This window comes from Macaca nemestrina, chromosome 13, assembly GCF_043159975.1.
Source record: "Macaca nemestrina isolate mMacNem1 chromosome 13, mMacNem.hap1, whole genome shotgun sequence".
In the NCBI taxonomy this organism is placed as follows: Eukaryota; Metazoa; Chordata; class Mammalia; order Primates; family Cercopithecidae; genus Macaca; species Macaca nemestrina.
Genome location: NC_092137.1, coordinates 114,101,712 through 114,129,096, shown reverse-complemented (window position 1 = coordinate 114,129,096; position 27,385 = coordinate 114,101,712). Strand labels below are relative to the sequence as shown.

Here is a 27,385-nt window from a genome sequence, read left to right as displayed (position 1 = left end):
TGGGCCCCAGGACTGGGTGCAGTGGTGCGATCACAGCTCACTGGAGCCTCGAACTCCTGGGCTCAAGCGTTGATTTAGTTCTTTGGAAGGCGCTGTGGAGTCTTCCCCTAGGGTATTTCCTGTGAGTCTTGACAGCCGCCACCAAAACCCCAGAAAAAAACTACAACAGGCGGTGCAAGGTCTGCAGTTTGGATTTGGGTGTTTGAATGGTGGCTTTCTCCCCCTTCCTTGCGTGGGAATGCGATGTCCCTTGCGCCCCACTCGGTGGCACATCCTCTCCATTTCTCCTCGCCTGCGACTGTGACAAGCCTGCGGTCGCACATTGTCAGGGATTGTGGGAAAGGGCCGCGAGCCTTTCCGCCGCTCCCGGCCGCCCTAATGAGGGAACAATCGGGCTACACGGCGCTGGCGGCGGGGTCAGGCGCGGCGTCCCGCACAATGGGCGCGGCGCCCGAGCTCCTGACAGCGCCATAAATTGGCCGTGCAAAGCCGAGCGCTAGGTGGTCCCCCCTGGAGAAAAGAGCCGCCGCCGAGGGCGCGAAAAGGCGAGTCCGGGAGCCCGCCAGGGAGCGAGTGGCGCGTTTTCCAGATCACCTTGTTGGAACTTAGCGTAGCAGAGGTCAGACGAGAGGGACAATAGCAGGGTCCCGGGGTGAATTCCAGGAGGGAAGCTGAGCCCGGCTCCCAGGTCGAGCTGAATGAATGAGGTGAGAGCTGAAGTCGGAGAACCCAGGGGGCCCCAGAGTCAGAAGGTCGCGGGGTCTCAGAGCTGGAGCCCCAGGAAGCCCAGGCTGAGGCCCCCACCCTTGCCCCGGAGAGAAAGGAAAGGCCCCCGGCCTGAGGGAGAGATTTCTGCTGCTCCCAGTCAGCTTTTCCCCCACTTTTTTCTTTCTTCTTTATCTTTTTTTTTCTTTTTTTCCTTTTTTAATATATTTTAGTACAGATCTTGTCAGACGGGGACAAGATGAGAAAATCACTAGATGTGGGTGTTGTTTCTCATGGAAGACATACATATAATGCAAAGTACCTTTTGAAGTGTTTTTATTTTAAACCAGAACAGTTTTCTAAGGGGAAAAATGATTTTTTTTTTCAATTTCAGAGAAATAAATGACATAAGGTTGCTCTTTCTGGTTTTTATTTAGCGTCAATATGCTCTTTTTTTTTTTTTTTTTTAATTTCTCCAGGGAACAGACAGAGAAATAGAGGGAGAAGGAGGGCTGGAGAGAGAGGGACTCTTATATGAGGCTTTCAGTGAGATTTTAACTGGGAAAAAATGTATGTTAAAAAGAGTTAGACAAAATAACATCGATAAATGTAGCCAGGTATCTGGTTTTCATAGGGTGGTTCAGGAGTTTATGTTCATTGCAGGCTTGGGGCTGCCAAACTCCTTAGCCTGTCATATTCTCCCCAGACTCATGAATTTCAATCAAATGAGCCCAAAGAGTTGATTGCTAGACATGGTAACTATTTACCTCTGAAATTGTGTTTGCACATGCTGAGGTTGAAGGAGCTTCTCTTTTTCTTAATTATTTTGGAGGTCAGAATATGATCATGTAGAGGACAGAGCTGAACCCAGGACAGGTGATGAGAGTGTGGGAGATTTACTACTACCCTAAGCAATAGCACATTCTGCTGGGTGCTGAGAATTCGAGGGGCCCCTGAGCTCCATATCCTCTTTAAGATTTCCAAATCACATCACACAAGGACTCGCACGAGGCCCAAGCTATGCTGTTAAAAATGAGAAGAGCCGGGGACGGTGGCTCAGGCCTGTAATCCCAGCACTTTGGGAGGCCGAGGCAGATGCATCATGAGGTCAGGAGTTCGAGACCAGCCTGGTCAGCATGGTGAAACCCCATCTCTACTAAAAATAGAAAAATGAGCCAGGTATGGTGGCGCACACCTATAGTCCCAGCTACTCCGGAGGCTGAGGCAGGAGAATTACTTGAACCCAGGAGGCAGAGGTTGCAGTGAGCCGAGATCGCGCCACTGCACTCCAGCCTGGGCGATAGAGGGAGACTCCATCTCAAAAAAAAAAAAAGAGAGAAGAAAGACAGTGATTATAAAGCCTGCCTTCCTGGTCTACTCTACTGTGGCTGGACAGTTCGATTTCCACAGCTCCAAGGCACAAGGTGCAAGAGTTAAGGTGGTTGATTGGTCCCCAGCCTCAGCGACAAGAGGTGAGCAGAGGGGACACAGGCCAGTGACGTTGCTTGTTCAACCTGATTCCCTTCACCCTCCCAGAGGCAGGGGAACCGCCCCCCCCACCCCACAGTGATAATGTATCTCAAGCTTCCTCCTTTGTTGGGTAGAGAGGAAGTAGTCACACACAAAAAAAAGAGGTGGTGAGTAGGTAGGGAAGGGGGAACTATAAATAATCCAAAGAGGTGGCTAGAAAGGCAGAGAGGAGATGATGGGAGACAGAAAGGTTATGCTTCCATATAAAAGGCATGAGCCACTTGACTTGGGGTAATCTGAAGGATCTTTTGTTTGTTTCATTGATTTTCCTTTTTTATTATTCTCTGAAATCTGAAGCCTAGGGTTGCCTAAAAGACAGTGAGTTCTTCTTATCTCCAATTTTTCCTGAGGTAGGAAGAACACTGTGGAGTAAGGAGAAAGCAGATATGAGTAGCCTCTCCAGGAAGCAATGTGACTGAATACTCTATACAAAACCACAAAATTAGATAAATACGTATTTAAGTGTTATTCCTGAAAGCTGGAGAAAAAAATCTTACTTCTAAGGTAAGTCGGATTAAGTTTCTCTGTTAATCTGATTACATTTGAATACACGTGACTTGCTTCCTGAGGGTGGGTAAGAATTGATAACTTCTTGGAGCAGAGGATTACTAAAAAGCCATTTGGAAGCAAAAAGAACATGATATATGTTCTAAATTAGGGTCCTAAATTAAGTTGAACAACAATTCTGTTCATATCCTTCATGTTCTTTCCAAAGATCCCTATTAAAATTATATTTTTAAATAATGTACATAAAATAGGAGCTAAAACCATATCTTTTAAAATGTAGGGAAATTATCCACAAACAGTATTCTAAATAGGACAAACACAAAATTTCTTTAAAATGGAAAATGGGGGCATGAGAGAAGGAGGAGATAGGAATTTCTAAGTTATAGCATGTTATTCTTTCTGAATACAGTATTGATTTGACATCCACAAAATCAATATGGAAACATATACACATGCAAAATTCCCAAACTCCCCCCAAAATTTAATCTTGAAAACAATACTAGTCTATACTTTAAGAAAACATTGCAAAGGATAATTCATTCTGTTCTTTGATTACTTAAAACTGGAAAATCCTTTTCCACTAATAACCTGTTATTTCAACAGTTTAATTAGTATAGTTTTATACCATTTAACAGTTTTATAGTACCTGGAGTGGTTAAAAAAATTGTAGTGCCAAAATAAATTTGAAGGATCACTTGGAATTAATATCCCTACAGACTTTGCATTGTACACTGTTTAGTCACTCTGAAGAATTACAAAGACTTTGAAATCACAGCACTTATTTGTGATACTATTAATATTTCTTCTTCACCTCTTATTATGTAAACATAAATGAGTGTACAAAAGTACACAGTTTTCCTTTTCACTTGAGTGCATTTCCCATCCCCTAAGGGAAAAGACAAGATACACTTTTGGATTCTTCAATGATGTCATTCAATTGTTTTCCATGTAAAAAGCTTGAGTGATTTCTCTGTTTCCCACCTATTTCCAAGTTGTTGGAATAATACATTTAAGTAAGAGAAGGAAAAAATAGAAGAAAAGATATTATTATTCTAACCTTGTATTATAAGCAGGTCACATGTTCTTAAATAATTGTTTAGCGAAGGAATAAGAAAATGTGATGCTTGGAAGAAAGAACGCACTGCCGAGAGGCCTTGTTGCTGAGTGTGCTGAACAATAGACAACCTCTAAGGATGCCCGCCTGCAATTCCAGCTCTGCCATCAATTCACTGTATGCCTTTGGGTAAGTCACTTAACCTTTCTGGGTCTCAGTTTCCCCATGGGCAAAATGGTGGTTATTATAATAGCCCTCTTACCAGTATTTTGCAAAGAACAATGATTACAAATGAATGCAAATCATCTTGTGTGTGTTAAGAATGACATACAAGTGCTAAGAAATAGCATAAGCTTGTAGTTCACAATACATTTTTCCAGAAACAACAGGCACATGTTGCAAGCATAGAATGATAACAAGAATTAAGGACCACCAAGCCAATTACAACCAAGGGAATCCTTTAGAAAGAATTCTTGAGACACTGGACCAAAATGGCCAAGTGGGAAAGGAGAATTAACTCTCATTTTTTAATTTAAATTATTATCAGGAGTAATGTTGGTGTAACAAACGATAACATATACTTAGTTTGAGTTAGTCTAAATTTCTTCTAGAAATATTGATTGAGCATTACATGTTTTCTATGTGGAAAGCAAATACACAACTTAGAGAAGGTATTTCATGTAAAAAAAAATAGGATGTCTTGTTTAGGATTCATAGTGCATATCTCGTTCTGTAATACAGGAAGATTTCACAGGTAGCTTTTTAAGAGAATGAAAGAACATGTAATGATTAGCTAAAAATGTTCAGTAATGCTTTACTTTTGTTTGGACTTAAGTGGAGCAGTCTTTATTTGTACTGTATTTTTTATTAAAATTGAATATTTGACATGCAATAACCTATGCTTTTGCATTCACATTTACTTCTGAAGAATCAAAATTTTCAGGTTTAAAAACAAGTTATATCTAAAAGCACGCTCAAAGTCATATGCAGTCATATATTCTTTTTAATTAAATCTCAAAGATGAAAAAATGACAAATGAAGAGCATATAATACTGACGATAGCAAAAGTTTCATAGTCTACACACAGACAGAATTATTACAAATCAATAAGACAAACAAGTCAGTAGGAAAAGACAGTTGGAATGAACAAGCAATTAGAAAAAATAATAAATACAATGTCTAACTCGCATATGAAACAGTATTTAATCTAAATAATAAACTAACATTAATATTCTGTGCTATACATCAGGTAGTAGATGAATACATTGATACTTTCTGAAGAAACAACCAGAAGTAACTATCATTCACTATAAAAAGTGCTGTGCCTTTATCCGGTCCACTTTATTTCTTGGAATCTGTGGTTAAAAAAAAAATCATCATCACTATTATTACTGTACCCTAAGATTTAACTATAGGGATAAATATTACAGTATCATTAAATTAAGTAAACGGGAACAATTCTAAGTGTGTGACACTGGAGTAGTTGGCTAAATACAGTAGGATATGTGTATACCATGCAATGTTATAAAGCTGATAGAAAAGATGCTGTGATGGAGAGGAATGCATGACAAATAGAAGGATATTTAAAACATGTTAGATGCAAAAACAAGTGAGAAACAACAGACAGTGCATGGTCCCATTTTGAAGAAAGAAAGAAATATCAGGCAGGATAGGGTAGCGTATGCTGTAATATAACAAAAACACAAAAATGTTAGAGACTTATAGCAACCAAGGTTTAGTGCTCATCATACTCCAGGTCCTCTTGGCAGCAGGGAGCCCTGCTCCGCATCCCCTCACTGTGTGATCCAAGAATACAACAGTCACCACCTCAAACATGGCCGCACTGCAGCAGAGTCAAACAGCGCACCCGAACTGGCCTCCCCAGCCTAGTAGCCACTTGGCGCATGTTGCTATTGAGTACTTGAAATGGGGCTTGGGTGAATTGAGATGGATATAAGTGCTAAATATATACCTGATTGCAAAGACTTTGTCCGAATTAAAACAGTAATTATAAAAGGATATAAAATACCTCAATAATTTTATATTGATTTCATGTTGAAATTATATTTTCAATATGTTAAAGAAGATATATTGTTAAAATTAATTTCACCTGTTTCTTGTACATTTTTAATGTGTTACCAGCAACTTTAAAATTACACACCTGACTCAAATCTGTGGGAGCCACAGTGCCCTAGAGGGTCTTGCACTAGCAATTGAATGCTGTACCTCATTGGCTCGAATCTGTCACATGACCACACATGTGAGGCCAGAAAATGCAATCCCACAATGCAGCTGGAAGACCACTAACTGGAAATCAATGGTGAAAAGTCCTAAGAAATGCCATAGAAAGAGAAAGAGGCAGGGGGCCGGCAGGGGCCAGAACAAATTTTGGAAAGTATATTTAAGATCATCTGGGTTAAATGTGTGTTACTTGACCCCCAAAAATTTACTTGGAAAGCCCTTGAGAATACCTCCAGGATCTGAGCCGTCAACCTCTAAAGCAACCATTAATAAAATGGAGTCATGAGACTGCCCTATAACAGGTTGTGGAGAAAGAAATGTCTCCCATGTCACAATAGTGTGGACACAGAAGAAGATTAGCAACAATTTGGGCAAAATACATACACACACACACACACACACACACACACACAAAGACAGACATTTGAAAACTTTGGTTTGCTGTTGAGCTGCTTCTTATCTGGGCTACTCTGTGTGGAACACTCCATGGTGAGAAGCAACAGGGATTTATTGACTGATCAGTCAACGAGTATTGTTCTCCTGAGAAAAGCTGAGAGGTCGGCAAATGTACGCAAATGTTCAGGTATGTCCATAAGTATTGAAAACCCTGAAATACACATTCCAAAAACTACACCATTATTGTCATTGGATCCTGGAATCCCATGTGATTTTAAATTATTTTTCCTTATCTTTATTTTCAGATCATCTATAAGATATGAATGATGTTCAGAATTACTTGTCATGCCCTTTGCTTGGGGCTGGAAACAAGATGCAGTCACATAGATTTCAATGGAGTGTGTACTCTAGAGGCAGACTGCCTGGGATCATAATGCTTGCAGAATAACCATTGACAGCTTCCATAATTTATCTCTTCCCAGGTTAATCAACCTGTAAAATGGGGTAATATCTGTTCCTCCCTCATAGGGTTGTGCTTAAAAATGTGATGAGATTATAGGTGTAAAGATGTGAGAACCCGCAGACACCTTTCCATAAATGCTACCTATTATTATTAAATTCTAGCTTTCTTTCAGTTTTCAAATTTAAAGTAAAGACTAAAATCAGCTGAGATATACTCCAATCTCCAGCTAATGTTTGGAGAAGCATTAGTAATATTCCCTTCGTCTTTCCTCATCCTTCCTTTTAAAGAACTCTAACTGGGAACATGCATTTATTTCCCTCATGTCTGTATAAGCCATTGATTAGTCAGGAGAGAAATACAAAGACTTTCACATTTTTGCTGCTCTCTCTCCTGAATTAACACTCCACTTCTGAATTTAAGGCAGCAAAACTCCATTCAGTGTTTTAAGAGTGGGTAAAATATATAGAAATGAGAAAAGGTTTGACAAGCATCAATGTGAATGAGACTAGAGAAATAACATTCTGTATATGAGTGCTTTTCTTCTAAACGGTCTTACCAACTTTCAAGTGATTAATTTTGTTTGATTCCCTTCAAATTTACAAATTAATATTTTTAAGAGATGGAGTTAATAACCAGTTAAAAACTATAAAGGCTTCCTCAATTGAAGTTCGGAGTTTTGCTATCTAAAACTGACTTAGAGTTACAATAAAAATAGCAATATCATGCAATACTATATTTGTATTTCTCAGTTCAATTGCTTTTTATTTTCAAACAGTATGCAACTGAGACATGCCTGAGTGAAGTTTCCTAGGAGCCAAATAATTAATCCAACATTTATCTGAAACGCTGAACTAACTTGCACAATTCTTCAAATGGCTATCACACCTTTGATGGGGATATACAAATTGTTTCAACCTGAGGCTTGAAAAGATGTGTCATAAAGCATTCTGATTAATCAAGAACACGTTGTAATTTGTTGCATTTGGAATGTAGCTACCTAACTTCCTGAATACTTTAATAAAATACCTGTAAAATTACACAATCAAAACTATACCTCCACCAAGCAAAGTGACAGAGATGGTATAACATTAACAAAAGGTAAGAGAAGGGTAAATTTCAAAAGGTTCTAGCTGTTTCTGTACTCTCTGTACTCTTACAGTGAAATCAAGAGCTGAAAAAGATTCTAGGTTTAAAATTCAATTAAAGCAAACACTTTTGACAATTATTTTACTAGTTGATGTAAAAAAATACATTTTTTTGGTCTAGTGCTTTCATTATTTGCCTCTTTTTAATTTTTTCCTATGTATGGTTTTATTTTAAAGTTCCACTGAGGCAACGTACATACGCCAGCCAGAAAATGCAGATATTAAGGGATTTTATTCATAACAGGCTAAATTTGTCTCTTGTGAAAGATAAAAACACTTTAAAGTTGATGAGTCTATGATTTTAAGTAAAATCCTCATTCAAATGTGATTGCTTTATAGGTTTAACTCTGGTCAGAGTAATTTGTGTTCTTTCTATATATTACTCCAACTATAATAAAGCTGTTTATGCAAATGTGAAATTGTTGCTATTGCAGAATCTTTCCAACCATGTAAGGTTGTAATGTTAAATTCCCATTCACGATCAAAATTCCACATATTTACAACCTGCAAACATCCAAAATTCACACTTCAACATCTGTGTGGCTGCCAACTTCTCCTGAAATCTACAGCATGCTTTTTTAGAAGTGGAGGAAAAAGAATAAAAAACCTGAGGTAAGTGCAATTCAATAAGTACGCTAAATATTTACCAAATGTTTGTTATGAAATACATTTTATTAACTGATAACACTTAGAAACTGATTAGGGATGCAAAAGCCTTATGAAAAAGTTTGCAGAATTTTTATAGCAGACTCATGAATTTAAAGCATGCCAAAAACACACAGTATGCACAATTCTCGAACACGAGCCTTGGAAGTTTTTCATTTACAATCTTCAGTTTCTCCAAATTCCTTTTGTTCTGCTAACTTTGAAATTGTTCTGACAGTAAGTATTGTGGCACTCTTAATAAAACCTTTATCTTCTCATATTCTCTCTTATGGAAAAAGTCAAAAGTTTCCGTCATATCTAGTATGCTAAATACCTTCAAAGTAAATAACTTAAAATAATGTATAATATTTTCCCAGATCTTTTAAAAATAGTTTAAGTAATGTTTCATGTTTCTGCACATGTTAAGTGGATTATGAATTAGTATTTTAATGGGATTATGAATTACTAAAACTCAGACCATAGTATGCATAGACAACCCAATTTCTTTTCGAACCATCTTTCTTTTCTTTATCACATCTATTATTCCTTCAACCGTATTCTGGTCCCTCTGAATTTGGAGGTATTCGAGGAAGGTGATAGATTTTGCAGGGAAAGTGCGTAAAACGGTAGGCTGCTCCAACACAAGAGCCAGATGCCGCCTTTTGGAGGAAAAGGAATTACAAGTTACACACAAAAAGTGACTATGTGCTACTCTGCCGCACATCTGGTCACTCTGGAGGGTCTTACTCTGTGTTGGAGCTTGCATCATGACGTCCTCAGTGACTACAGCTCTCTACCCTGGAATCTCTCTATTTTCTAGTCCGTTCCCTACAAGACTCAGATAGAGACATCTCCTCCATCAGGGCTGCCTTTTGTAACACCCCATACTTACCCACTGTGTTTCAAGGACAGCTATCATTTCCCCTGAATAGCATGTTGTAGTCTTATTTCTGCCATTAAATCTGTGTTGCCCTTCATCATGTGGCCTTTCTGAGCCTCAGTTTGCTCTTTTGTAAAACATGAATACGTTATAATAATAAGTAACATCTTCCTTGTTATTTGGTCATTATTGCTTCTGTAAATTCCACTGCACCTCCTTCGCTCGCAAGTAATTTTTGTATACATGACTAAATGCACATGGAATATTCATACAAGTAAGTTATATCACTGCATTCTGCTGAGGCACAGTTTTGTTATGTTTTGTTTTGATTTTTTTTTTTTTGGTTGTATCTTCCAACCAAGTAAAAATAAATACCCCTGGGATGTTGAGGCCCAAAAGGTAAAATGCAGTAGAAATAAATAGGAAGCTATGCATTTTAGTTTGAAAATCAGTTCCAGAGTACAGTATTTATGCATCTGACAGGCATTTGTATTAAGCACTCACTAGGTCCAGGCTGGGCTCTGAAGACACAAAGCTTTTTTTTTTTTTTTGTAAAGTCCCCATAAGTAATAAGCTCACAGGCTTACAGTATTGGCAAGAGGGAAGAGACAGATGATGGACATTTAAAAAATACAGTACACATTTCAATAAATACTATGAGAGACAAGTACCTATTCTATGAGAGCACAAAAAATGGAGAAATTAATTTTACTCCTGGGAGGGTGCAGGTTGGGGAAGCCTGAGAGGATTCTGAAAGGGGAGAAAGCTGTCAGGCATTTGGCTAGTAGTGGCTGCTAGCATTGATTCACCCAGCTTCTTGCTAAGATAATTATGAAGATGGAGAAGATAAGAATTCATACTATCACCAGCTAATAAGTTACAGATAGTAATTTGCAGAGCCTATCCAGCCAGGGGCATCCTACTTTTAACCAGGAAACGAAGCTGCCTCTCAGTCTAGTAAATGACAGCATCCTGTTCCAGCTAAGCTGATTACACAATTGAAACACTAAGAGAACTATTAAATTACGAAAGCATTTTTTCTTCCAAGAAATATGTAAATAAAATAATGTGGTGTTTTTGGCATTAGGGCATTTTTATTGCCAAAAACTTGAGTAATGTTTTATTGCATCTTTAGAGGAATGACCTAAACCCTTTAGGATTGTTTTCTTTTAATCAATAAAGACTACTAAGGCACCCCACGGCAGCTGTTACCTACCGCTAAACTCCCCCTTTACATGCTCTTCCATGTAGAAGCTGTGACTATTCTTGTGCCAGGTGTTCCCAAGAATCATGCCAAAAGTATGCTCTTTAGATGTGCCTGGAAAAAAATGTCCTAAGGAAGTACATTGAAGTGTAGGGTGAAATTCTAGGAAATATTTTCCTTTGGACCTTTCTATATATTTTAAATATTCTACCAAGAAAAGACTTTTAAAATCAATCAAAGAAATATCATGTGCTGTTGGGGATTTTTAAAAATTCTATAGGATTATGGCCAGGCGAGGTAGTTCACGCCTGTAATCCCACCACTTTGGGAGGCCGAGGCAGGTGGATCACGAGGTCAGGAGTTCAAGATCAGCCTGGCCAAGATGGTGAAACCCCATCTCTACTAAAACTAAAAAAACATTAGCTGGACGTGGTGGCACATGCCTGTAATCCCAGCTACTCAGGAGGCCGAGGCAGAGAATTGTTTGAACTCAGGAGGTGGAGGTTGCAGTGAGCCGAGATCGCGCCACTGCACTCCAGCCTGGGCGACAGAGTGAGACTCCGTCTAAAAAATATATATATATATATACTATAGGATTATGATTTTGCTTTTTAAAAACCTGGGGGGGGAAGTAGCCTAAGATACATATAGAACTATAGTGACTTCAGCTTTATTGCATGGTTTGTTTTCTCATATTTTCTTTCCTTTCTTTTTTTTTTTTTTTTGAGATGGAGCCTCACTCTGTGGCCCAGGCTGGAGTACAGTGGCATGATCTCAGTTCACTGCAACCTCCACCTCCCTGATTCAAGTGATTCTCTTGCCTCAGCCTCCCAAGTAGCTGCGATTACAGGCACACGCCACCATGCCCGGCTAATGTTTTGTATTTTTAGTAGAGACAGGGTCTCACCATGTTGGCCAAGCTGGTCTCATGACCTCAGGTGATCCTCCCACCTCGGCCTCCCAAAGAGCTGGGATTACAGGTGTGAGCCACTGCACCCAACCTGTTTTCTTGTATTTTCTAAAAGGAGCTTTTACCACTCCTAAAATCGACTGTATGTACATTAACATATTAAGAGCGAATGTCAATGAATGACAATAGACACACAAAAGAAGAGGGAAGACCCAGCAGGGTTGCCCAGGCAGAGGATGGAGGCTGGAGCAGCCTTGGCACAGCACAGGGTACAGCTTACCCAGAGAATGACTCAGTCCCAGCATCACGAGGGATGGAAAGAATCCTCACCCTTGAGGGCTGGAAGAGGATGGGATTGAGAGCCTAGCTGAAGGTATCTCTCCGAGAAAGGAATAGGGATGGCCATCGCAGAGAGCGAGAGGACAGATGGGTGAAGATGCTCTGCCTAGAGGTACAGAGTGAGGAAGCTGAAGAAATGTGTACCTGCGCCAGGAGACAGAGAAGGGCAGAGTGGAAACTTGAGTGGTGCCGCAAATACCTCCAAATTCCGAGGCACCAGAATAATAAAAAATAAATAAATAATATAATAAATACTACAATAAATTAAAAAAACAAAGGCGGGACCAGAATAATAAATGAAAAATTGAACCAGCATAAGTTTAATACTCGGGGCCAGGATGTAACGTGATGGAATTGGTTGCTCCTTGGGCCGGCATGGTTGGCGAACGGAGGCAGAATTGGGAAGCAGTATCCGGATGCTAGTCCTGACGGGCCACTCACCAACTGTGCAAATGTGGTCAAGACAGTCCTCTCTGCCTGCAGCCTCTTCAGAGCCAGAGCCAGAGCCACTAGCTCTCTAATATATGAGAGAGCCTGCCTTGCTCTCACTCACTTTTTGCTCACTTCTTGCCCTTATTCGAATTTGTGCAGTCATCCCTTGAACAACTGTAATTGAATGGATCAGGACCCCCCTGCCACCGTCCTAGAGGTGCTCACACAACAGCTGCCTCTTGAAGGCACTATGGATGGAATAAGAGATGTTGCATTCCAGAATTCCACGAATGAGTGACAATCCATGTGTGTTGCTGAACTCTGTCCAGCTCAGAGTTGACATACCCAATGTCTCCTCCGGAAGACAGGCAGAATCTTATCAATCCATGTCATTTTCACAGGACATTCACCCTCTCTCCCTTTTCAGGAAGATGGTTTCATAATTTCATCTGCAAATTTGTTTATGTATTGAATCGAAGAAACAGCTTACTTCATTTTTTCTTTTAGGTAAACTGCTTATTCTTAATTTACCTGAATTTTCAAAACAGTCTGTAACTGAAAACCCCACTGTAGCCTGGTAGGAACGGGACTTCCTGAGCATTTTGCCAGGAGCAGTTGGCCTCTGACGGACTGGGAATTCTATAGTGCCCTTCATTACTAGGTTTCAGTATTTCCATTTCAAGCCCTGGTAAATACAGGCCTATGAGAGAAAAAAAAATTAATGGGAATATTTTCAAACCTTTGGAAAAGTTAGGATTTGGTATTTGGCAGGAGGGCTAAGAGGGTGGTTAAAGAAAAAAAGTGCAAGTGTTCAAAACATTCTTTAAGGTTGCGTTTGAGTCCAATTTATTCTGTTCTTTTTTCACATTGGAGCTAGCAAGGTTGCATTTTTTTTTTCCCTCGCTAACAACTCTTTCCTTATTCTATGGAATGTTTAATTTGCCCTTTGAAAGAAAGTATGATTTGTTCCATTTTTCCATGTGTAATTTCTAAGCTATTTACAGACTAAGATAAGAATCAAGAAGGATTCATGTGCCAAAAGCACACATTCAAGCCTGGGAGAGGAAATCAGAGTCCTAAGCCCCAACTTGGAATGACTTACTAGATGATTGTAGTGACAGAGCCATCTCCACGCCGGGCTCTCATCTGAGTCAGTGATATACTCTGTGCTAACACAGACGATTATCCCAAGCAGCTAGTGAATCAAAGCACAGTCTAAACCAAAATCAAAGACTGTGTCTGGCAAAGCATCACAACTTCCAGAGGATTTGCTGAACAAAGCTACCAAAAACTTTAAAAACTGCAGTCTTAATCTAGTCACCCCTTACACCTAAATGATGACAGTGTGATATGAAAACACCAGTCATTATGCTTTACAAGTCAGCATGTTCATCAGCAAAGGATCTGAGTTAAAATTAATCCCTGTCAATACAGAAGACGGTATCAAACTGGGGCCTTTTAAAAAAAAAAGAGGAAATATGTAGACTGAACAAACTCAAACTTCTAACCAAAACCAAACTGATAAACCAGTTAATCAAGCTATGAGGAGAACCACTAAAATCTGATATGAAACCACCATTTTACTGGAGCAAACTCTTACTAAGCTCTATTTACATCAGCTCTGCCTTTTTCTCTTTCTCGGTAGCTCAGCCATGGATTGTCTCGTGGACTCTCACCAACCGGAATGATTTGCTTTCTATTCCAGTCTGTTCTCAGCTGTCTGGCCCTGCACAAGTGTTCGCAGAACTTACTAATACCGACCACCTCCCTACCCGCCTCACCCCATCTGCTTTTTACTCTGAGCATGCAGGGCTCTAATCAGTTCTCCATAGCACAGAGACTACTTCCTGTTTTTACAGACAAACATGTTAATTGCCATCACACTCACAGGCAGAATGAAGGACTGTCTTTTTACCCTCCTCGGTCCAGCCGCCTGGATGCCACACAAACTACAATCTCCATCTCACGCAAGGACAAGCCCCCTCTTCTCTAAACAGCACAGATTATTTCAAGCCAAAAATCCCCACAGCTTAAACACGCACATACGCAATTAACAAACGTAAGCATAGGAAGTGCACCACTGCAGTGATGGATGTAACTTATTACATTGGCCTTACTAGCTAAAGAGTAAGTGGTAAAAGGGATTCAAAAATAGGAGTTAGAGCATCTGGGCAAGTCCAGCATCTTCAGATGGGGGTCAGTATTGCTGAACTCTGTTTTCTCATCTGATCCTATAACCAAACTCTTTCTCTGCCACTGACTCTTGGGAAGAAGTGCATTTTAAACAAAAAAGGCCTCCCTTTGATCCCTCTTCAAATGTCAAGAGTAAGCCCTTACAAGCGCCCAGTAGTCAGTACCCAGAGTTGGTGCCCACGCGTGAAAGAGATTAGAAGAAGGTCTTGGTGTGGAAAAAGCCATGGACTCCTTTCACTTCTGGGGGACACGCTGTCCTCACCCACATTACAGGAAAGGTGAGGTCGCTAAACGATTATTGGGTGGCCAAGGACTCCAGATTAATTACCTTAAATAAATCGCATGATTTTTATCAATGTTTTCAAGCAGGTATAATATTTGTCTATAAAATGAGTGTCGAGAGCTGCCTTTCACCTTTCATACGTGTATCTTGAAGACCTTCAAGTTCATTTCCGTACTCTGGGGGTAGCCGCCTCTGGGAAATCGGCTCCTCAGATTTACTCTCCTGACATCACCCAAAAATCACTCATGCAACCAAAACCCGCCAGTGAAAAGTGCTGTAAAGTCTCCTTCATCGAAGAAACAGCCCGTTTCCAAAACGAGGTCCTTGTGCATTATCCACCAGTGGCCAAGGTCTGGTGAGACAAAGGCTCTCTCCCATATTGAAGCAGAGAATATAAATGAGGGCAAACTTTCTGCAGAGCAGATTGACCACATAGATCAAGATTCTTACAAATGTTCTTATCCTTTGACCTAATAATTACAGTTCTTGGAATTTATCCCAAGGAAATTATCAGAGAAGCAAACAAAGAATTATGTACAAGGATGTTCACTGCAATGCTATTTATAATAGCAAAAAATTGCCACTGCCTAATTAAGCAACAATAGGGATTTAGTTAAGTAAATTATAGTAAATCCATAGAACAGAATGCTATTCAGGCATTAAAAACCATGTGTTCAAAGAATGCAAAATGGCTCAGGGAAATGCTGACAAGATAATGTTAAGTTAAAAAGGAGGCTACAGCATGTTAAATGCAACGTGACCCCAGTTTTATAAATATTACATATGCATATGACGTGTAATATGTGTGTATAAAATTTGGAAGAAAGAAAAACTACATCGAAGTTTACTAAGTGCCAAGGAATGTAATAAAAACTTCACAGAATTATTTTACTCACTCATCAAAATAGTTCACAGAATGAACTATTTTGATCTCTATTTTAACAGTGAGAAAACCAGAGCAAAGAGAAATTAAGTTGTCTAAGATCATTCCACTAATACATTGGGTGGCCAGTGGTGTTTGATCCTAGATGATCTATGCCCTGCATAACATTATCCATTGTGTTATTCTATGGGTTATTTTCTCCCTTGTGTTATTTGTGTATTTTTCCAATTTTTTTAGTAAACATATTACTGTTATAACCAGGTTTTTGAAGATTCTTAATAGTGTGCAAAGGGAGCGTAATTAGCATAAGTATTGAAATTAAACTCATATTCTTACTGAAATGAACAGGGTATTTTTGATTTGTTAAAAGCAGAACACAGTTTTGTTTTGTTTTGGTTTTTTAATAAAGGATTTTATTATTTTTTTATTATTTTTTTTATTTTTTGAGATGGAGTCTCGCTCTGCCGCCCAGGCTGGAGTGCAGTGGCCGGATCTCAGCTCACTGCAAGCTCCGCCTCCCGGGTTCACGCCATTCTCCTGCCTCAGCCTCCCGAGTAGCTGGGACTACAGGCGCCCGCCGCCTCGCCCGGCTAGTTTTTTGTATTTTTTAGTAGAGAAGGGGTTTCACCGGGTTAGCCAGGATGGTCTCGATCTCCTGACCTCGTGATCCGCCCGTCTTGGCCTCCCAAAGTACTGGGATTACAGGCTTGAGCCACCGCGCCCGGCCTGGTTTTGTTTTTTAAATCTATTCATTAATTATTTAGATTCTGAAAATGTACCACTTGCTTTGCCTTTTCTATGTTTTGGCACTTTTATGCGTAATATGGCATTTTGTGAAGCAGAAGGGGAGTGCTGAAGTAGGGATTTCTTAAAAGATAAGTAAAAATACAGACAGGGATTTTCTAGGTGTCTTCAATCTTCCTAATAGAAGGTAAGGTAAGCTTCTAGGAGTGAGTTGAGCAGGGGTGGAAATTAAAATTAAGGAGCGTAAAAACCACAATGAGATACCATCTCACACCAGTTAGAATGGCGATCATTAAAAAGTCAGGAAACAACAGGTACTGGAGAGGATGTGGAGAAATAGGAACGCTTTTATACTGTTGGTGGGACTGTAAACTAGTTCAACCATTGTGGAAGACAGTGTGGCGATTCCTCAAGGATCTAGAACTAGAAATACCATTTGACCCAGCCATCCCATTACTGGGTATATACCCAAAGGATTATAAATCATGCTGCTATAAAGACACATGCACACGTATGTTTATTGCGGCAATATTCACAATAGCAAAGACTTGGAATCAACCCAAATGTCCATCAATGACAGACTGGATTAAGAAAATGTGGCACATATACACCATGGAATACTATGCAGCCATCAAAAAGGATGAGTTTGTGTCCTTTGTAGGGACGTGGATGCAGCTGGAAACCATCATTCTCAGCAAACTATCACAAGAACAGAAAACCAAACACCACATGTTCTCACTCATAGGTGAGAATTGAACAATGAGAGCACTTGGAGACAGTAAGGGGAACATCACACACCGGGGCCTGTTGTGAGGTGGGGGGAGGGGGGCGGGATAGCATTAGGAGATATACCTAATGTAAATGACGAGTTAATGGGTGCAGCACAACATGGCACATGTATACATATGTAACAAACCTGCACAATGTGCACATGTAACCTAAAACATAAAGTATAAAAAAAAATTAACACTGCACTCCAGCCTGGGTGACAGAGCAAGACTCCATCTCAAAAAAAAAAAAAAAAAAAATTAAAGAGAGTAAAAGATCTGAAATAACTGCTATGATATGAGCAATAATAAGTAAATAAAGGATGGAATATTATGGTTATTAATAATGATGACAAAGGATACATGAACAAGGAGAAGGCTCCAGGTTTGCATGTGCTTGCATGGTGGGTGGAAGATGGGAAGTCTGGCCGAAGATAGATAGGTTTCTTCACAGAGCATCACCTGGGCAGCAGCGTGGTTTTGGCCATGAAGCCTGTGATGGGCAGAGGAGCAGTGCCCATCCAGGAAGGGCCCGTGCCAAAGGCAGATGCAGGGCAGAGATGATGATGGGCAAGGAGAGCACGGTACCTGAGACCCTACAGACCACAGTTGGAACTGTTAGGTCGACTGGCAGTGTACAGAAGTGAAAGGACATCTAAGAGTGGACAGTGGAAATGCAGGAGCAGGGGAAGGAGCACCCATAAGTGGATCTGATGCCCTCGAGGAAGCTGGCTGTGGTCCAAGAGAGATCGGGGGCCCTGCTGCCATGAGTTTTTGTCAGGTGGCATGGATTTCCAGTAAGGAAAAGGAGTAAATTGGGGTATAATTGTGATGCATTATGAAAACAAGGGTTAGACAACGCATAATACAATTCCTTTTTAAAAGTTGAATGCTGAATGGCAGTACTACATCAACAGGCCACCCTAAAACAGAGTAAAATATATGTGAATTCTGGGATATTATAGAGCCATTAAAATTTTGCTGATTAAATGGTAAGAACATATGCAAGGAAATTTATACAAAGCTATACATGTGCAAATTTATATATAAATTAATAACACGCAAATTTATAATAAAGAAAATATTCAGAACATGTATATAATATCTCATTTGTTTCTCTTAAATTCGTAAAGCAGAAATAAGCAGGAAACGCCTCTGAAGATCAGTGGCAGTTTCTATCAAGGTCGAAGGGTATCTTAGTCTGGGCTGCTTTAACACAACACCATAGACCAGGTGGCTTATAAACAACAGAAATTTGTTGGCCAGGCGCGGTGGCTCACACCTGTAATCCCACCACTTTGGGAAGCTGAGGCGGGCGGATCACCTGAGGTCAGGAGTTCAAGACCAGCCTGGTCAATGTGGTGAAACCCCATCTTTACTAAAAATACAAAAATTAGCTGGGCATGGTGGTGCACACTTGTAATCCCAGCTACTTGGGAGGCTGAGGCAGGAGAATTGCTTGAACGTGGGAGATGGAGATTGCAGTGAGAGGAGATCGTGCCACTGCACCCCAGACAGAGCAAGACTCTGTCTCAAAAAAAAAAAAAAAAAAAGAAACTAAATTTGTGTCTCACTATTCCGGAGGCTGGAAAGGGAAGTCTAAGACCAAGGCACCAGCAAATCTACTGTCTGGTGAGGGCATCCTTCCTGGTTCATAAATGGTGCCTTCTCATTGTGTCCTCACAGAGTGGAAGGGGCTCATTTAATAGCACGAATCCTATTCATCAGGGCTCCACCCTCAGGACCCAATCACCTTCCAAAGACCCCACCTCCGAAGACCATCACCTTGGGGGTAAGGATCCCAACATATGAATTGGGGGCTGGTCGGGGAGAACAGCATTCAGAACATAGAGGAGGGTTACAAGGGATATTTTTCTTCTTGATGCTTCTAAGTCGTTTCTGAATTTTCTCAGAAAATAAAACATTTGAAAAATCCTTTGACAGCTCTGATTGAGATCATAACCACCATCTTGGTCCACCACAATCAACCGCCACCACACCCATCACCTCTCTCACAGCCCTTCTTCTCTCCCACCAGTGCACACACACCCACTCACATATGCATGTATGCACACATGTAGTCAGTGTCAGTGCCTGGGTCGCCACTCCATGCGTAGCATTTATCATCCTACCGATTTCTGATTCCTGGTTGTTTTGGCCTTGGTGATCTTCCCCTAACACCCAACCTGTGATCTCTAATAACTGAATCCCAGCCACATTTCAAGGCCCATCAGAAGTGCTACCACCCCCATGAAGTTTTCCTCCATCCTTTCATGGAGGATAATTTAGCTGCCTATTCTGTAGCTCTGCAGCACTTCAAATCTCTTTTCTATTCTCACATTGTGTCCTATACAGTGATTTGTGTGCATACAGCTTTTCTCCACCCAAGCCTCGCCTTCTCCATGGCTGGAACTTTCATCTTTGTATTTCCATATCTACTTCCTTCCACCAGTCTCTAGCATCTAGTATCTGCAATATAATAAGCATGCAACAGGTATTTACTGAATTGATTTGAAAATCTTCCCCCAAAGAACAATGAGAGGTGTGGTTTCCTTCTTTCAGTTTGGCCCTTGGGGCTCTTGAATGTGGAAGCTGTAAACTCCCCAGGAAAATGAACAGAAACTAAAGTATCTTTGGAGAAAGACAAAGTCCAGTCTTGTTAAGAATTTAAAAGAAGAGACGAAAAATGTGTTTCTGATCTCTAGGCTCTGCCCACCATGAGGCAGCGAGATTCCGAAAGACAGACCAGAGTCTGGGGAAGGGGATGATAGCAGGAATACAACTTCACCCCAGGACAGCAGGGTAAGAGAGGTGCATTTAACAAAGTGGTGCTGAAGGCCAAGAAGGAAGCTCCTTCCTCCCCCAGAGTTGAAGCCAAAGCAAAGGCTCTGATAGCCAAGAAGGCACTGCTGAAAAGCATCCACAGCAACACAGGCACACACACACACAAAAGATCCACATGTCACTCACCTTCCAGCAGCCCAAGACACCAACGCTCCAAAGGCAGCCCCAGGAGGAAGTAGCTTAACCATGCTTCCATCAAGTTCCCCCAGCCCCTGAGTCTGCCATGAAGAAGCTAGATGAAAGAAGACACTTGTGCTCATTGCGGATGTTAAAGCCAGCAAGCACCAGATCAAACAGGCTGTGAAGAAGTTCTCTGACATTGATGTGGCCAAGTCCACATCCTGATCAGCCCTGATGGAGAGAAGAAGGCATATGTTCCACTGGCTCCTGATTAAGATGCTTCGGATGTTGCCAACAAAATCGAGATCATCTAAACCAAGTCCAGCTGGCTAATTCTAAATATGTATCTTTACACCATAAAAAAAAGAAATGTGCACTCAAGGCTTCTTCTCCACCACAGGATGATGTGCTAAGTGGAATGAAAATGAGTGAGAGAAGAGGAGAGGCACCTGTAGTGTTTTAGGAGATAACTAAGTCACTGAGAAGAAGGAGAAGGAATCACTGTGCATACTGGGTCCACAGTCAACACATGCAGGTAACCACAGCCCACTGAGTGGACCGCAGGAAGTAGAATGGAATGTACCTTTGGATCCAGAATCTTCCTCTCCTAACCAATATAATTTTAATCAGAATTTTTGGCAAATTATTTAAATCCAAATACTTAGTTTTATTTTCCCACAATTATTTCCTAATCTGGTTCTTCACAATCATATCGTAAGCAACCTATAGTCAATGCAGTCACTAAAATTCTAAGTGGGAAAATGATATCCAGCTTTTTTGTTTACCTATTATTTAAGACATACAGGGACTAAATGCTAACAGTAGTATCTTCTGTCATCCTACAGCTGGTACTAGAGAGTCTATTTAACCACACTAACATTTTCCTAGGAAGCTACAGTTTTAATATGGAATAATTCAACATATTCATTATCGCCTATTTACACTCATGTAAACCAATGCTCCCTGAGTAACCAAACTTTAAAATGTTAATATAAACATTATGCCTCTTTTAATTGCAATAGACACATTCCTAAGTAACTTAATTCCAGCAAGACCCTTTACCAATAAACAAAAAACACATTTTGGGCAGCTTTCCTGTACAGTACGTAATAAGGAAGAAAGGAAATGATTTCCATAGCAAGGACCAGCAGGATGACTTGTACTCTCTGGATTCTAAGGCCAAAGTTGTAGATTTAAACTCTCTCCAATCACCAGTTCGTTCTCAGAACATCTAGAACCCAAGGGGAGGTTTGAACTTGGCTACCTATGGACTTACGGGTCAGATTGGAAAGTTATAAAAAGGTGCAAGCCATCAGGGTTTATCTAAATGTTGGCCTCTCCAGAAATTATTTCCATCATGTTGGAGAAGGAAAGGCCCAGGCCATTTTCATGAAGGCCAGTTACTGAACTGACCAACTCGGCTGGGACCACACAGCCTGCAGCAGGACAGACCCAGTCATTCCTGGGAGCCACCAAGCACAGGTTGAGGTGACTGGCGTTTATTTGGATCACTGAAATAATAAGCGATTCCAAAGGAATTTGTTCTTACTAACTAGTTGGATAATTTGATGTGACAGGGTTGCATTCCCACATAGAAAACGGAGAAGAATTCTTGGTGTCAACTGAAGAGACTGCTCGACTTTTTATTACAATGGATTTTCTTTCTCCAAAGCCCAAAGCCTTTTAAGTGTATGTGTATGTGTTCCAATTTAGGCTTTAGTTCACTAATTAGCCGACAGTTACCATAGAATTGCTTTCTTCCTTTCCAACCTTGATGAAGTTGTTACTAAGTCCATCATTACTCAAACCCTATTGAAGCTGCTAAGTTTACAGAGGAAAGAGATCTCGAAAAAGATAAGGCTTTATTAATATTTTAATCAGCGTTTTTGGTACAGTATTTATTCCTGAACACCAGCATTTATTCTCACAATACCAGTGTAGTTTAAGTGTTTGATTTTGAAGGTTTTTGCTTTGGGCACCAAAGCTACCACCATACTTGTTTTTACTTTTGTTTTTGTGTTTCAGAAAGTGTATACGAAAAATACTAGACAGGTCTTCTTTCACTTGGAGACTTGTGTGCTACAGCACACACTTGATTTACGTGGGCAGAACCACTTAATCACTGGGTATGGGCTTTGGTAAGTTTGTGTGGCCCAGTTGTCTTTTTAAATTGATCTTGGGAATAGTTTCCTCTTCCCCTGCAATGGAAAGAAATTGAATCCTTGTCCATATGACATTCATGTCATCTCATTGAGTAACACAGAATAGATGAGGGTTGATCATGTTTCTCTAAACTTTGGAGGAAAAAAACAGTAAGAACTGTAAACATTGACTCCACACGTACTTTGGTGTTCTCCTAAGTGGTCTTCAATTAACACTCTATGACAGTTGGTAAAATCCGTTCAAACATAATTTTTAAGATTGTGTTAACTACATATGTGGAAATTTTAAATATGTATGAAGTGGCTTATATGTAGACTATAAACATTGTTAGGATAAAAATCCTATTATTTATGGAATTAATGAAATAAAGAACAAAATAGTATTTATTCTCTTACCAAGGTACTAACCTTATGAAGGCAAATAGAGACATAGTTAATGTTAGGGCTGGGATTTAACTAAGAAGTTCTAGGGTGGCAAACAAAGCTTCATTTAGAATTTGTAACAGTATACCATCCTTATGATTCCTTCATTTTTCTGGTTGCCATAAGGTACGTGGTGTTTGCCAGTAAGTAATTTTATGACAAGGCCAAAACTAAAATCCAAGCCCCAAGTGACTCTTAGTCCAAAGGCTGTGGAAGTTAATGTGGAACAGTGTCAAAAACCTCCGAATTGGAATTCAGAGAACTCAGATTGGGTGCCTATTTAGTCCCAATTTTTCACATGGCTAATTTGATATGGATTTAGTAGTTACTAATTCATGCTTAATCATAGATAGTAATTATGAGGAAGCCAGATCCTCTCTGGGTCTGTTTCCTTAACGAAGAACCCAAAGTTCCATTGCCCTTGAGCTCCTCTCAACAATGACGTCTTTGCAGCAGTCCAGATCTACGAGCAGAGGGTGGCCCAAATGCTGCGTGTATCTTTAGAAGGTTTTTAAGACAAAGGGAATGGCCCTAAAGGAACTGAAAAGCATGAGGAGACCACTCTAGACCTCAAAGGAGATGCAAAGTTGATGGAAGATTAAAGCTGCTGAAAATAAAGAAAGAAAAGATTCTTTCAAGGCACAGAACCTCAGAATGTCATGAAGTAACCACATGAATGAGAAAAATAACCAACAAGATAGACAGAACCATCGCCTTTCATCTGTTGTTGTCTGCTGAATGTCTGTATTTCACGATCATTTGCCGTTGATAATGATTAATTCATGTCACGTTATTTTCTCCATAGGCAAATGCCCTCCTATATTCAAGAAAAAGTGTCCTTGTGAAATTGAATTCGACTACATTCATTAAGATTTAAATGTATCTGTATCTTTTGATGTAACTATAAGCCTTCACTGAGCACTCACTGTGTCCCAAGAATTGCTTTAAATGTTTTCACCGCACTAATCTTCACAACAGTTCTATGAGTGGACTTCATTATCGACCACATCCTGCAGAAGAACAGAGAGGGTCAGTAAGTCACCAAGCACTGCCCAGTTGGTGAATGATGGAGCCAGGATGCAAACACAGGCAGCTGGACTCTCTGGCTTGAACTTTTTCACAGCTACATGTTTATCACACGTATCTGCTCACATTTTATTTCTAACTGGAGTCTGGGAGTATGGGACATTTGGGCATAATGCAGTTACTTTTCAAGGACATAAGAATTAAAAATATAAAATGTCACCTGTGAATCAATGAAGAAAAATAATTGAGGAAGTGAGGTAATTTTTTAAATGTGCTATCTGCTAAGTTTGAAAATCAACGACAAAATATTCAAGAATCTTTGCCTTGCCACAGATGTTACCATAGAGTGTTGTTAAGCTAGCAAGATGAGTTCCTTCTGTACTTGAAGTAGGTGGACCCTGTACCTCTGGACTTGATTCAGTAATAAATGGACTGCATGTCTGGAGAGCAAATTGTGTGCTGTTGTTAGATATAAGGAGCAGAGACTAAAAGACTGAGCTGTCGCCTTTCACCCATGGCAGTGGCTCAGTGCCTTCATTCACGTGCTCCGGGAACTTTCCCTTACAGACAGTATCCTGTAAAAAACCTACTAGTGCTCTCCAGAGAATCATTTCTACAAGTCCAGTGTTTAATGTTTTTCAATGACAATAGGTGAATGTCAGCAGCAAGCCAAGTACCATTTCCTAGAATGGTGTGGCAAAATATTACACTTGGATGCATTTTTTTTGTTACATATCACATAGTGTAGGCTCTCTATAAATACTGGCTAAATTTAATAGATTTGATAAGCAGAAACGAAGAAGCATTTTCTATAGGAATCATCCTCAGACTTCAAGACATAATTTTTGAATATCTTTCTAATAGTTTAATTGACTTTCTTTCATTTTCCAAAATTGTTATCTATTATTGGTCACCTATTGGTATAGATCTATAGACAGATCAAATTATTGTGATTTGGAGAGGAGCATTGACAATACAAACCCAGATTTTTATCCTATGAGAAAATATCCAATAAGTAATGATGTATTTTTTTAAAGGCCAATTTAACAACAAATCAAAATTCTGTTTTGTTTCAGAAAGAAGAAGCAGAATGATAATTCTCTTAAGGTAATTAAGAATTTTACAAATGAAAAGGTTCATTCATAGTATCTGGATAAAAGAAGAAAGGGAAGGAGAGAAGAAGGGAGGTAAAATGAAAATGAAAACAAAAACGAGAGGGGCAAACAGAAATTTTCTTCCCAAGCAGCAACTGTGGAGGAAGGCCAGTGTCCTGACAGTGTCGATTGTGTGGATGTGTGCTAAACTTGATTTTTATTTTTCACTTGTCCTGTTCAACATAATGGAAAATCTATGGCAAAACTTTAACCAGTGTTAATTCACGTCCACCAAAAGAATTGCACAACCTCTTTATCCATGTAAGATGGACCACATAATACTAAAATGCTCAATAATATCTCATTAAAATGTTTTGGGTTTTTTTCTTTCTGTTTTTGAGACAGAGAGTCACTCTGTCACCCCAGCTGGAGTGCAGTGGCACAATCTCTGCTCGCTGCAACCTCCAGCTCCTGGGCTCCAGCAATCCTCCCATCTCAGCATCCTAAGTAGCTGGGTCTACAGGTGCACACCACCATGCCTGGCTAATTTTTGTATTTCTTTGCAGAGATGGAGTTTCACCATGTTTCCCAGGCTGGTCTTGAACTCCTGGACTGAAGTGATCTGCCCAGCCTGGCCTCCCAGAGTGCTGGGATTACAGGTGTGAGCCTCTGTTTGTTTTATTTTATTTTATTTTTTAAGAAAAGAAGAGCTACCATTAGCAGTAGAGTAGTGTTTTCATTAAAGAATGTGCAAGAAAAAATTAAAATAAGACCCAAAGTAAGCCTGAAAAAGTCACATTCAAGGCTAGGGACTAGCAGAGAGAAAACATGTCAGGATTCCAATAGAAACCTCTAAACTAAAGCAGAAACACACTACATTGCTTTCATTGATTGATTTTCGACAAACGATTTTTCCTAACTCACCCTTGTGTTCTAATAAAATTTGTAACTTGACATACCTAATACCCCTGGTTTGGCCCAGGCCTGTTATGCCGCCCTCTTCCCCAGTTTTACAGGTTTCTTATCACCTTCCCCATCTTCAAGCTCACAGAAATCCTGTAGAGAGGACCGACCCAGGAAATATGCCTATTAAATAGGCGATTTTTTAAAATAGGAGAATTTGGTACCAATTCAGAAAAAGACTTGATGACAATGTTAGGTGTTGAACAAAGGTTATCCCAAACTAAGCAGATCAAACTGGAACGCAGAAAGGAGCAGGCTCCCCCTCTAGGAATTTCTGTTGGTTAGAATGTTCCTGAGCTTAGCATCTCCATGTACGGTCTCCAGAGTTAATGTACCATATTTTCCATGGTTTGATGAAGACTCCAGAGCCCTTAAGATATGAATTGCTATAATTCCTAAATCAAACAGCATTCAATTCAGTTCCAGACCATTTCAGGGTAATAAGACCGGTATTTCTTATTTTAATTAGTCATTTTATACTTCTAACAACTTCTTTGACAATCTTGGATTACTTGTTTGTTTATATGTGATAAAAGCCATGTTTCGCTAAAAATACGAATGCTACATTTGAATGTCCATTTACATTTTAGTAGTTATGGAAATAAACTATCGAGCCCTTTAGATTATGGCTTTTTATAGACACTGAATACAATCACCTAATCTATTTTAATATTATCCCTTTCAGCTGTCTCGTGAGCATCCCCCTAACACGGCAGAGATATCAAGTTGATAACATAAATTCAAGACAAAATGCCTCAACACTCATCAGAAACTGTCTTTTAGTTTGCAGAGAAATTTGTGCCTGACATTTGAAATTTTCAAGATAAATAAAAAAAGTCATGTGGCCACATGGAAGTATTATGTTCTATTTCTAGATTTTAAACTCCTTCAGTATGAAGAATATTTCTTCTCCTTGTATCCTGAATACAGTCTCTTTGTACATGATGCTTACCCAAGAAAAATTTTATTGCATTAATAAATACAAAGACAAGTGGGGTTCACGTTGTGATTAAAAACTATTTTTTCTCCAAGTCTTTATGCTAGTTAGTGAAAGCATCCCTCGAGCACAAAAAACAACTAAAATAATATGAAAACGTATATAAACATATAGATGTGTGTATAGATACATAGATACAATGATACATATTCATCCTTTGATCACTGACAGTTATATATTTCTTATTGATTATATATCTACTATGTTTAATGTTCCACATCACATATTTTTTAATAAATTAATTCCAGCTGAGCACGGTGGCTCATGGCTGTAATCCAGGTACTTTGGGGGGTCATAGCAGAAGGATTGCTTGTGCTCAGGAGTTCGGGACCAGATTGGAAACATGGTGAGACCCAATCTCTACAAAAAGTGGGGAAAAAAAATTAACCTGGCATGGTGGTGTTTCTGTAATCCTAGCTGCTCGGGAAGTTGACG

The 27,385-nt window shown here is 39.8% G+C and overlaps 1 protein-coding gene and 1 long non-coding RNA gene across 9 annotated transcripts in view; one reads left to right on the top strand and one right to left on the bottom strand.

Annotated features, from left to right (window-relative positions):
- On the top strand, positions 1-26,760 carry LOC105490155 (uncharacterized). 8 transcript variants are annotated; one of them, XR_011612075.1, is made up of 10 exons: positions 1-545; positions 2,590-2,739; positions 3,843-3,985; positions 6,739-6,915; positions 7,672-7,994; positions 8,476-8,653; positions 19,008-19,113; positions 24,973-25,003; positions 25,557-25,649; positions 26,639-26,751. It is a non-coding gene; the product is annotated as an uncharacterized lncRNA (long non-coding RNA). The 8 variants fall into 8 exon arrangements; XR_011612068.1 differs by having other exon boundaries at positions 1-707; XR_011612070.1 differs by having other exon boundaries at positions 1-707; positions 6,739-6,937.
- LOC139357744 (uncharacterized) overlaps positions 1-27,385 on the bottom strand; it is an 89,733-nt gene that overhangs the window by 2,855 nt on the left and 59,493 nt on the right. The gene's annotated exons all lie outside the window — the stretch shown is intronic.